We start from the raw sequence: 13855 nt of genomic DNA on the forward strand, positions 1-13855 counted from the left end.
CTTGGCAAAATGGTACATCAAACCTAAGAGGTCAGGGAGGATCTACTATGCCCCCTTATCGTCATTTGCCCCTTCCCTTTCGCCTCCTCTTGTCTCTCGATCCTACCGAGAGACAAGATGGCGGCCGCTACGGACTGTTCGGAATGTTGACAGACGCCGGAGAACCAATCAGCTTCGCTTCACAAAGCTCCGTTGCGCGAAAAGTACGCGAACTGGAGCGCTGCCCGGTCCGCTGTTACAGATATATATCTTTTTTTAAACGTTAATTTCTCAAAATCCACTGGAGCACATATATTGAGACCTACAAAAGGCACATCGGGCTACCAGTCCCTACAATTTTGCCAAGTTTCGTGCAAATCCATTCAGCCGTTCGGGCTAAAAGTGAGGCCAACCGCCCTATGGAAAACTCAATGTTAAAAACACGTTTTGGGACCCCCCTTTTTTCTCGACCCCCCCTGGACGAACCCCCCCCCAATTTTCAGGGGCTGCTCAGAAACAAAATGTGCCATTTTCCTGAAAATTTCAGCCAATTCCGTCCACAAACGCCAAAGTTATTAGACATAGAATTTTCAAAAAACCCATAGAGAAAAAATCCTAACTATATATACCTACTGGCGACCGCCAGTAGGTAATATATATATATATATATATATGTATATATATATATATATATACATATATATATATATATATATATATACATACATACATACATACATATATATTTTTTTTTCAGTGAATACGCCAAAGATTACAGGGACTTTATAGTTGGGGTTAGATTTCACTTGTACAAAATAAGAGAAATGTGGTGGTTATAGTTACTGGTGCTAACTATAACTTACGCCCTTACAATGCACTGCCTATGGCCTCACATATTACATCACTCATGACATGGTCAATAACAACACTGATGACATCTCAAATGACATCATTAATGACACCATCCAGTAAGTGTAAGTATTTTGTAAGAGTTTATGATTGTTAAACATATATACTAAGGTACTACATAATCTAAAGTAGTATACTATGTGTACTACTAATAAGTGATACTACTTTTAATATATATCATGTGAGTGCTTGTGTGACTATGTATCCTTTTGCGTATGGGTGTGTGAGTTGCTGTATGGGTGTATAAGTGGTTGTGTGAATAGCTGTGTGGGGGAGAGAGGTGCTGTGTGAGTGGCTGTATTAGTTAGTGAGTGGGTGTGTCTTTGGCTGTATAGGTTGGTGAGTGACAGTGTAAGGGGCTCTATCAGTGGGTAAGTGTGTGTGTAGTGATTGTATGGGTAAGTGAGTGGGTGTCTGAATGGCTGTATGTGTAAGTGACTGGGTGTGTAAATGGCTGTATGGGTGAGTGAGTGTCTTTTTGAGGAGGTGTTTCATTAAATGACTTTGTGTGTGGGTGACTGTACAGGCCAGTGAATGCCTGTGTGAATGGCTGTATGGGAGAGTACAGGTATTGAGGTTCCGTGAATTCTGACCCTGGTTCGTAATGGTCGTGGTTCTGTTACGAATTTGGTAACAGCGAACCGTAAACAGTGAGCTCAGCAAGCATGAGTGTTTCCGTCATGTTACATTGATGGATGCACGGTGTATTTGACGATTTCATTCTGAAACCCTTGGGTTCCATCTTGTGCATGGCAGCCATTTTGTAGTTGCCCTCACATAGGCCTATGACTGTGGCTGAACAAGTCTCTGGGACACGTGCACCTTAGCTTGAGTTCGTGCTGACTTCTGTTTGACCTGAAGTGAACTGACCCTGCTGCCTGAAGCTGACCTCGCCACACCAGTTCTTGCCCTTTAGCTGGTCAAGATAGAGATCAAAGAGCAGGACATTGCTGATTTTATGGTACACACACACACCTTTCTATCTTGCTTCTCATCTGTTTCTGTTCCTTCTTTTATGGCCTATTTACGATTTGGGTTGAGGTCTTTTATTATGGGTTGGTGTCCAACTTGTTCAAAAGAAGAATGTTTATTATGGGTTTGTTTGATGATTAATTTTGGGCTGGACAAACTAAAAAAATGGGCTTGTCATCATGCTCCTGCTTTTGTCGTGGAAACATGTGAGTGGTCAAACTGTAAATAAGGAATGTTTGCCTGAAGCACAATTTTTTGTATAAAAAGGGATGGCTTGCTTTGTAAAGTTGAGCAGTCTCCTGAGAACATACACCGTGTTGTACGTCTAGGATCTCTTTTACTGGCTGCAGCTAATAAATTTGATCTTTGACGCCATCAAGAAGTATCCCGTGTCTCTGTATTCTAAGACAGGTGGACCCGAAGGCTTTGGGCGTGCCCCTGGCGCCGCTGGGTTTAAATCCCGGTCCTTCAGCTGGCGCCCAACGCTGGGGCGACTTCAGCGGTACCGGTCCAAGCCTGAAGATCGTGAGGAGCTTCGTGTGAAAATTCTGCAGGAAGGCCTACCACTTCATCGACCCCTGTATGTCGTTTGTGGTCCGAAAGTCTTTGCTGCGAGGTTCCCCACTTTCCGACGGCTACGAAGGACTGCTGCCCTGACTGTCGCCCTGTCTTGGAGCCCTTTGATGATTTGTAGAGCGAGACGATAGACGGGTCTTCTGGCGACGTCATCGATATTTCAGTTAAGTATGAGTGGAGCGTCTCCCAGTCCTTAGTTTTTGGGTATCTCTTGGGATCTTTGATTTGGGACTTGCAAGCTCCAAAGCCGAGGGACTCGTGTATTCACGAGGCTATCGTGTTTGATATTCCCTTGAAGTTTGAAGCTAGACTAGTGAGCGAAGATGCCTGGTCTTAGCAGACTTGGAAAGATATTTTGTTGTGGTTGTAAGAGGGATTCCCGATTGGAGGACTCTTGTCCGGTGCCTCCGATTGAAACTCCGACCTATGAGCTCTATTTGAAACATGGCGTGGGCCCCATCACGTATAATGAAGTGTGGATTTGTTACACTAGAAAGGATGGTGTCCTAAAATGGCCCCAATATGGTAGTTATGACGCGGAAATATTAGATAATTTAGAAGTTAAACTCTTCAAGAAGAAAGCCCGGCCGGCGATGTTTGACTCTTTCCGCCTCTGGCGAAAGGAAGCCAAACAGAAAGAAATTAAATTAGCGAAGAGAAATAACAGAGAGAAGGGTATTTCGATAATGTAAGCTGCTATACAGTTTAAAGATAACGAAGAAGAACAAGCGAGTAAGCAGTTGCATAGACAACGTAAAATGGCGATTGATAAATGTTATCCAGCTTTGCCACCTCTTCAGCAAGGTGCGACGAAGTAACTTGAGAAAGATCCTTTGATGTCACATTTGTTGAATTCGCCACCCCCTTATGTGCAGAGTGCTACAGCACCTCCGCAACCTTTAGTTGCGCAACCTCCGGTTGCTTTGCCTCCTCTTATTGCACAGCGCCAGCTCCTCTTCAGTTAGCTCCTATTCCTCTGGTGCGGCCTTCTCAAGGGCCGCCGACTTTGCTACTTGCTCCGCCTCCAATTCCTACGAATTTTCCTCCTGCTACTGTTCCTACATTGGTTTCCTCTCAGTCTACTTTGTCTCCTGTCCTTTTGTCAACTTCTCCTTCTGTTCGACAGAGGATGACTGATACTGTTACTGGTCTCTTTTCTCCTCTCTTTGGGTCACTAGGTATGACCCCTGTTTCAGAGCGTAAACAATTGCGTAGCCAATTGCCTGGTCCCGAAGAACGGACAGTGCTGGATCATTTAGCACGTAAATGGGTTACTAATACTTTGAGATATGATTTAGAGTCTGTTATGGATGTCTTCCGTCAATGGGAAGCACCGAAGCAGAGGTATGTTTTTGATGAAATGTGTACTTTCCTTCGTGAAGAATGGGAAGATGGTGATTTGGGACAGACTCCATCTGAGTTGTTCCGTGTACAGTCCGAGTTTGCGTAGGGAACTATAGTGGGTCTCGACGTTGAGAGAGCAGTTGCGACATTGTTGTCGTTTAGGAGTAAGTCTCCTTCTCAGTCATTGTTTGAGCCTGATCCTTCTGTTAGGAGAAAAGTGCGACAATATCCAATGAGAGAGGTTCCTCCGGTATGGAAGGAAGAAGTACCTGCTGGTGCAAATAATAACCCCCCAGCTGTGCCAGCTCATTTTCAACGTGTTTGGGTACATGTTCCGTGGAAGCGAGCTGAAGTTTTGGCTCTTAAGCAGACTTTGCCTGACCCCCGTAAAAATCCTGCAGGGTATTATAAGGAATTATCACAGACTGCAGACTCATGTATTATGAATCTAGCTGATATAGACATGTTGTTTGGAAATGCGGTTCCACAGCCTTTATGGGGATTGATTCGTCACACGGATCATGCGCAAGAGTTAGGTGATACCTGGGTTAATATTGGTGCTGAGGATGGTCGACAAGTTGGTGGTGCTAAACCTGAGCCTCTAGTTGCAGAACTTCCTGGTAGGATCGTTACTAATATGAAGACTTTAATGCCTGCTATGCGAGTAAACTGGGACAAATTGTCTGCGTGTAAGCAGAAGAAAGATGAAAGTGTGTCTGATTTCTTCACTAGGTTTGAAGAAACGTTTATTGACCATAGTGGTCAAGACATGAGTACGGAAGGTGGTCAACGGTTGTTCGTAGATAAGTTTGTACATAATTTGCTTCCCGAGTTGTGTACTAAGTTGAAGGATTCAGAGAGTTCATGGGCTGTTTCTTCCTCGGCACAGATATTGGCTACTGCACAGTACTACGAAAATAGGGATAAGTATGAGAAGGATAGAGCAGACAAGAAGACTAAAGAGTTGAAAACAAAGGTTCTTTTGCAGCAAGCGTATCCGCCTCGTAGTAGCCAACGTGATTATCAGCAGCCTCAGCAGTTTCAGAGAAACCCGCAAAGGTTTGAGCCTCCTCAACCGCGTTTTCCTGTAGGCCCTAATCAATGTGCATATTGTAAAGAAGAGGGCCATTTTAAAAATAGTTGCCCGGTTCTGTTACAGCGCGCGAATGGTGTTTCTGATGTGAGAGGTCGAGGTGTTCAGCAAACTTCTAGAGGTAGGGGACGCGGTGTGTTCCCCCAGAATGCGCGTTCCTTTCCTCCACAAAATTCAATGAATTGTTTTGATCAGCAAAATGGTGCGTCTGGTAGGACGACTCAGTACTATGCTGACGACTACTATGTCATAGGTGAAAATATGGACGGTAATGATTGCTAGGACAGCCACAGACAAAGAGAGGGAGTTGTTTCAGTTCCAGCAGATCAGAGTGGACCTTATGTTGAAGTGATTACATCAGGTGTGTCAAAGCCTTTTCTGTTGAATACTGGTGCTGCGAAGAGTTCTATCATGCACTCTAAGCTCCCTGGCGCACCTTTGTCTGGCTTAACGAATGTTTCAGTAGGTTTTTCTGGCGCCCCAGTTAGTAATCCGATTTCTAGTCCTTTGTCTCTTTCTGTTGGACCTTGTGAATACGAAGCACCCCTTATTTTGACGACAGGTTGTGGTGAGAATTTGTTGGGATTGGATCTATTGAAAAGATTGTATGCGACACTACAATGTTCTCCTTCGGGAGTACAACTTCCATTAGGTAAGAGAGTGGTCTCTCCAATGTATTTGTCGAAAGACCGACTCCCCGCCGAATTGTCTTCTCTTCCTGATATTCTTTGGGCTACTGGTCCTACTGATGTGGGTCTTTTGGAGATACCATATGTGGAGATACCGCCATATGTTGTGACGCAGAAAGCAAATGTTCGAATGCCACGTATTTCCCAATATAGGATCTCCAGTGATGGTGAAAGAGCGTTGCTAGCGATCATTCATGACCTGATTGAGAAAGATGTGATTGAAGAAACGAGAGGTAATGTGTGCAATAGTCCGGTTTTGCCTGTTTTGAAACGTACTGATTCTTCTCAGCCGCCTGTGTACAGGTTCGTGATCGATCTTCGCGAGGTGAATAAGATTGTAGTGCTGCAATTTCCTGTTGTTCCAGATATTACTGCCTTACTGACCATGATTCCAGCTTCAGCCACTTGGTTTTCGGTGATTGATTTGAAGAATGCTTTCTTCAGCATCCCGATGGCCGAGGAGAGTAGAGATATTTTCGGCTTCTCTTTAGGAGGTCGAAGCTTCCGGTTCAAGCGCGCTCCTCAAGGCTATTGTGAGAGTCCATCAATCTATAGTCAGGCTTTGAAAACACAGATTGATACGGTTGTCTTACCTGATGGCGCTGCTCTTATTCAGTATGTCGACGATTTGTTAGTTGCTGCTGACAATGAAGAGATTTGTAAAGAAGCTACTTTGTCGTTGTTACGTCATTTGTCTGACTTCCATCATAAGGTGTCTCTTTCGAAGTTACAGTATTGTCGACAAGAAGTGACCTACTTAGGTAATCTCTTATCGAAGGAGGGAAGAAGATTGACCCCAGAACGAATCCAAGCGATTGCGAGAATGAGTGTGCCAACTACACAGAGAGAAGTGCGTGCTTTCCTGGGTATTACGTCGTATTGTAGACAGTGGATTCCAAATTTTTCGCTCCTTGCGAAACCTTTGATAGCTCTTACTGTTAAGGATACTCCGAATCCTATTCCATGGACTGACAAATGTCAGAAGAGTTTTTCAGAATTGTGTGATGCGTTGTGTTCGGCTCCTGTGTTGGGTACTCCCGACTACAGTAAGCCTTTTACACTCTATGTCCACGAGAGAGAGGGATGTGCATTGTCAGTTTTGACACAGCAGTTCGGCGATAAGCAACGTCCATGTGCGTATTTTTCATCGACTTTGGATCCGGTAGCTAGAGCATTGCCGAGTTGTTTGAGAGCTACAGCGACAGCGGCTGTTTCTATTCGACAGTCTGCTGGCTTGGTGATGGATAATACGTTGATTGTAATGGTTCCACATGCAGTGGATACCTTGTTAAACAGGACTAAGACACAGAACTTAACTAGTGCTCGATTGTCAGGTTATGAGTTGACACTCTTAGCGAGTCACGTCCATATAAAGAGATGCAACACGTTGAATCCAGCTACGTTGTTGCTGATTTCAGTGGAGACAGATGTTTCTGAACAGCACGATTGCTTTCTTAGGACAGAGGAGGAAACGAAAGGGAGAATAGACCTTAGGGACACTCCTCTTGCAAAGTGTGATGGTACCTTATGGGTGGATGGTTCGTGCTTCAAGCTTCCGAATGGTGATACGACTGCGACATATGCTGTTACGACTTTGCATACGATTGTTGAAGCTACACATATCCCACATAACTCAGCTCAAGCAGCAGAGTTGATTGCATTAACGAGAGCGTGTGTGTTGTCGAAAGGGAAACGAGTGACTGTGTACACTGATAGCCAATATGCGTTTGGTGTGGCTCATAGTTTTGGACGATTGTGGAAAGAGCGTGGGTTTCTGACTTCGCATGGAGCTAAGATTCAGCATGGTCAGTTAGTAAATGAACTCCTTGAGTCACTTACTTTGCCGTTGCAAGTAGCGATTGTGAAATGCAGTGCACATAAGAAAGTTACTGATGACGTTGGACGTGGTAATGCGTTTGCAGATGAAGTTGCGAAAGAAACTGCAAGAGATGTGATGAGTCGAATGTATGTTGCGGGTCCGGCGAGATGGGTTCCGGATAGAGGAATGTGTGAAGATACGATAGAGAATGTGAAGTCAATTCAAACTGAAGCTACAGAGAAAGAGTTGAGCGTATGGAGAGAGAGTACGGGTAAATTGGATTCGAATGCTTGTTGGGTTGAGTTGTCAAAGCATCAGCGATGGTTGTCACCCGATGCGTACGTGCTTGCAGTGGTTACAATGGCGCATGGAATGGCTCATATCAGTACGAAAGGGATTTGTAAGTTGTTGGCTCCAGTATGGCAAAATGCGGGAATTCCTACGTGTGCAGAGAATGTGGTCAAAAATTGTATGGTTTGTCTGATGTACAATCCTGGCAAGGGAACTCCAAATCCAGCTGGTCATTTTGCGCCTCCAACGTATCCGTTCGAGGTTTTGCAGCTAGATTTCATCCACATGGAAAGGTGCAACAATTTGAAGTATGTACTCGTGGTTGTTTGTGCCTTTTCGAGATGGGTAGAAGCATATCCCCTGAAAGATAATACTGCCTTGTCCACAGCTAAAGCTCTTGTTAAGGAGTTTTTCCCTAGGTACGGTTTGCCAAGAATGGTCTAGAGTGACAATGGGAGTGAATTTGTGGGTCAAGTGATGAAGAGAGTATGTGATGGTTTAGGAATTCGCTAAAAATGTCATGCTGCAAATCATCCCCAAACAGCTGGATTAGTTGAGTGCTATAATGGCACCCTTAAACTAAAATTGGCCAAGATTCAGGCAAGCTCTGGTCTTAAATGGCCTGATGCTTTGCCATTAGCACTTCTGTCAACTAGGATGACTGTACATTCTCGAGTGGGACTTAGTCCCTATGAGATTGTTTTTGGTCACCCGGCAAACATATGGGGAGTGCCGAGGCCGACAAAATTTAGCTAGATCGAACACCCTGTACTGCTTGATTACCTGTACGAATTGACGGCTAAATTGCGTGTCTTACACCAACAGGTTCATGATACATTGCCTCAGGCTTCTGAAGATTCAGGACATGCCATCGATCCTGGCTCCTGGGTCCTAGTGAAGAACTTTCAGCGGACAAAGAACGATCAGCCCCGCTGGACCGGTCCCTACTTGGTGCTATTGTCTACGCGATCTGCAGTATGAGTGCAAGGGAAGAAAAACTGGATCCACGGCGTACATTGTAAGAGGGTTCCTTTGCCTCTGCCGTACGATCGGTGGGTCCAGGAGGGCATTCCTGATTCAGAAACTGACACCGTGCCTCGTTTTCTGCCTTTTAGCGATGCACGTTTAATTGGGACGAGTTCTGAGCGTGAAAGTGACGATCTTCTGCAAGAAGCTGTGCCACCGTCAGTTCGAATGGACACTACCAAGCCTGAACTCTTGTTCCGTGATCAGACATTGCCTGGAAAAGACCGTTATAATTTGCGACCAAGAGTTGTGGGACTAATAAAGTGAAAATCCTTTTTTTTTTGCTATTTCTGAAAGTTCAGCTCTCCCATCTGAGAAACTGTTTTGACTGATTTTTGTTTTTCGAACCGCCATCTGGGTTCTGCTGTAGGGTCGCGGTGTAAAGACTTGGGAGTGCAAGCCGAAGACATAAGGTTGACGGTTCTGGTTGGTCCTAGGGCGTTCCCTGGACTGACAGACGCATTCCTCAGCACGGAACACCCAACCGCCGCGAGCAGCACGGTTAGAGGATGGAGTTTTTCGAGATGGAGAGACCTGTTGAAGAAATGAGGGTAACAGGGTAGATCCAGCCTGTTACCGACCAATTTCCTTAATAGATTCATCTGTTAAAATTCTGGTGCGGGTTATTTTGCACAAATTACAAGAGTGGCTTGACGACAAAGGGATATTGTCAAATGTGCAATATGGATTCAGATCCAAAAGAGGTACGTTGGATCAGTGCCTTAATTAACAATTGCTGGTGGATAAATATACCAAGGCTAAGGATGGGTCACTTTACCTTGGGTTTATGGACCTGTCCTCGGACTTCGACCTCGTAAATTGTACAAAACTCTGGCAGATCTTAATTGATTTAGGTCTTGATCCTGCCGTGGTAAACTTTTTAGCGGACCTACATTCTGGTCTCTTGGCTTCTGTTAGGGTGAACACAGAGGGGCGTTGTTCTAGCCACTTTAAATCAGAAAGGGGAGTCAGGCAGGGTTATATTATGGCCCCCCTTCTGTTTACAGTCTATATAAACGCCCTTGAACCCGTGCTTAGGGAGGCCACGCTTGATATACCGCATATAGGGGAACTTGGTTTACCGGTTCTCCTGTATGCGGACGACGTGGTCCTCCTAGCACGGACCGGAGAGGGGCTCCAACGTTTGTTGGATGCTTTTGGCCTTTTTATGACTTCCCTGGACCTCAAAATAAATGTAAAGAAATCTCAAATTATGATTATGGGAAGGGATTCGAGAAAGAAAAACCTGAAAACATTTTTCTGTTGTGAGGAGGAACTCACTAGAGTCCCTACATTCCCGTATCTGGGGATCACCTTCGAGGAGAAGGGGAATTGGGGACCGCAGATTAAAAACAGAAATGCGGCTTTTGCTAGAACCTCCTCAGCAATTATGAGCTTTAGTAGAAAACTGGTGGCTAGGCCCATATTGGCCCTGTTGAACATCTACAAAGCAAAATGTTTGACGGTAGCCACATATGGCTGCTCATTATGGGGGTATATTGCTATAGACTGTCTACAAGTCACTGAAAATAAATTTATGAGATCGATCCTATCAGTGTCACAGTCTACCCCATCATACACGATTCATTCAGAGCTAGGGGCTGGTTTCATTACAGATATGATAAGAGTGGCCCCCTTAATATCCAGGATGAAGACTTGGTTGAATGATGAACTCTCCCTGAATCATGTCATCCTTAAAGATTGCCTCTTACTCGACAATGTAAATAAAATTAAGTGGTTATCTTACGTTAAACATTGGTTTCACAAAGTAGGGAGACCGGAGCTCTTTTTCTCACCAGATAAAATAACTCGTAAGGACATAGCATTAATAAAGGGAGCTATGCTACAGATACTGTCCTTAAACAGAAAGGAAATTGAGCTTAGAAAACCCACTGTAAGGGCCAACATTATTGTTGCCAATCCTCCAGGACCTGAACTTTACCTTGTTTTAGTTAACCGTTCTTACCACAGGTTTCTTTAACACGTTTTCGTTTAAACATGATCGATTTTAACTTAGGTCATTTTTCTGAATGGAGTAGTCCTGAACAGGCACCACCGTGTTCTTGTGATAATTTTTCGACGCAGGACACAATGCATTTTTTGATGTTTTGTGGTCACTACACGGCAGTAAGGACTAAGTTTCTTGTTCCTATCCTTAAGGAGGCAGGGTTTTTTCAAGTTAAGCCCGCTCTCCTATATTTACAATTACTAAACAGCCCTAGGGTCATTTTTCATGTTGCCAGTTATCTGGGGGGTGCTGTTAGGGTTTGGAACAAGAGAATGATAAATTGTAAATGATTGTATTTTTATAAAGTTGGATTTGCTGTATTGTATATATTGTTCTTTTAATTGAGTAACGTAATATGGCAGCTAAATTTATTGTAAAATGATCCTTTTAACAATTTTATGAAATTTGTGGGATATTTTTTTTTTTTAATACATGAATTGAAATTGTTTTTATAGTGTACTTGATTGTATAGTCTGAATCACCTTCTTTTTATGATATTGAATTATCGAAATAAAGTATCTTGACTGACTGTTGAAGAAATGAGTTTTAAGAGCAAAATGTGCCGAATTATGAGTAGAAAGTGTTTTTTGATATTATGTCTTTTCATGTTACTTAGCTTGATGATGTTCTTGATGGGATATATTATATTCTCTTTCCAAGTGACGTTTGCACCCACTACACAACCCATACCTTCTTCTACTGTTTCTTCGCATTCTTTTCATCCTCTGCCTGAACATGAGTCCATTAGGAGATTGGAATTCGTTAATAACTCCTTTGTTCAGCTTCTGCACCAACACCAGCTTGTAGTGAACACGACAAATTGTTGGGTGTGTGGCCTTATGCCCCATACTACCGATAAAGGTATTCCGTACCTGGTCCTGCCATTCAGCTATAAAGGTTCCGTGTGGGGATACAGAACGATGTTCATCTATGCTCGTGAAGTCTACCCCCTACGTTCTGTGAAAGACAATCCAAAGAATAGTGCTCTAGTTAAGGGAATAGTCGATATGATTGAAGGAGCTAGTTCCTATGAGACTATCCCGAGAGATGAGACACTAGCGTATATTGGATGGAACGTGACCGGATATGGAGCTAGTCTGAGTAAGAACCAGCAAGCGAAAAGATCCTCTCCGATTTGGATTGCACCCCATCAGGGTCATTTTTGTCTGCAAGATAATGGCAAGAATCCGAGAGCTCAGTTAGGGAAGAGTATCTGCACTGAGACGTATGTTTTTGCGTCCCAGACTTCCCCATCGTTCCTAGCAGCTAAGGGTACCTATTTCGTCTGTTACGATAGAGCATACACATGGTTGCCCCCTGATTTCTCGGGCACATGTTTTGTCTTGTTCCTGTTGCCTCCTACGTATACAGCTGCGGCAGATTACCACAAGACGAGAATTGTTAGAGGTGTCTTCAGTAAGGAAGATACTGCAGAACAAGAATTGGGAGATTTACTGAAGGGTTTTCTGCCTTTTTGGGGACCTATGGTTAACAGCAGGAACATACGGCAATTGACGAGAGTGGTTGAGGCCACCATAGTTGAAACTGCCGGTGCCCTTAGCAACTTGACTGCTGAGCTCCAGTCGGATCGCCTTATGACTCTTCAGAACAGGGTTGCGTTAGATGTCATACTTGCAGATAGATGAGGGGTATGTAAATTGATTCAATCGAGCTGCTGCGTTTTTATTCCAGACAACACTCCGACAGTGTACCAAGCCATTTCCAAGCTACATAAGATCTCCGAGTCTGTGCATGTGGACGAAGGAGATTGGTCGTTGGTGGGATGGTTTTGGGGATTGTTATCCACTTGGGGATGGAAGATTCTGATGGTCAGTGGGGTGGTATTAGCTATCCTTTTCCTTTTCTTTCTTTGTGTACAGTGTGCTCCTGCTATATGTAGCCTTTGTGCTACCTCGTGTGCAAGAGACGTGCTAAGTAATAGGATGATGCTACAGCAACATCTTGATGATCTGATGAGTATAGACCTGGATTCAGATTGACGTGAGTTTAGGTCATTGCCTATATAAGGGCAAAGGAGGGCCAGAGGTTCCATGAATTCTGAACCTGGGTCGTAATGGTTGTGGTTCTGTTACGAATTTGGTAACAGCGAACCGTAAACAGTGAGCTCAGCAAGCATGAGTGTTTCCGTCATGTTACATTGATGGATTCACGGTGTATTCGACGATTTCGTTCTGAAACCCTTGGGTTCCATCTTGTGCATGGCAGCCATTTTGTGGTTGCCCTCACATAGGCCTATGACTGCGGCTGAACAAGTCTCTGGGACACGTGCACCTTAGCTTGAGTTCGTGCTGACTTCTGTTTGACCTGAAGTGAACTGACCCTGCTGCCTGAAGCTGACCTCGCCAAACCAGTTCTTGCCCTTTAGCTGGTCAAGAAAGAGATCAAAGAGCAGGACATTGCTGATTTTATGGTACACGCACACACCTTTCTATCTTGCTTCTCATCTGTTTCTGTTCCTTCTTTTATGGCCTATTTACGATTTGGGTTGAGGTCTTTTATTATGGGTTGGTGCCCAACTTGTTCAAAAGAAGAATGTTTATTATGGGTTTGTTTGATGATTAATTTTGGGCTGGACAAACTGAAAAATGGGCTTGTCATCATGCTCCTGCTTTTGTCGTGGAAACATGTGAGTGGTCAAATTGTAAATAAGGAATGTTTGCTTGAAGCACAATTTTTTGTATAAAAGGGATGGCTTGCTTTGTAAAGTTGAGCAGTCTCCTGAGAACATACACCGTGTTGTACTTCTAGGATCTCTGTTACTGGCTGCAGCTAATAAATTTGATCTTTGACGCCATCAAGAAGTATCCCGTGTCTCTGTATTCTAAGACAGGTGGACCCGAAGGCTTTGGGCGTGCCCCTGGCGCCGCTGGGTTTAAATCCCGGTCCTTCAGTATGTGTGAGTGCTTGTATGATTTGTGAATGGATATGTAAGTGGTTGTGTGAATGAGTGTATGGGGCTTGTATGGGTGAGTCAGTGGCTGTGTTGAGAGGCTGATTAAGTCAGTGAGTGGGTGGGTGACTGTAGGTAAATAGGTGGGTGTGTAAGTAACTGTATGGGAGAGTGTGTGGTTATGTGACTGGCTGTATAGATAAGTAACTGGTTGTATGACTGGCCTAGGGGTGAGTTA

The sequence above is a fragment of the Lissotriton helveticus genome, chromosome 9, assembly GCF_964261635.1.
Source record: "Lissotriton helveticus chromosome 9, aLisHel1.1, whole genome shotgun sequence".
Lineage (NCBI taxonomy): Eukaryota > Metazoa > Chordata > Amphibia > Caudata > Salamandridae > Lissotriton > Lissotriton helveticus.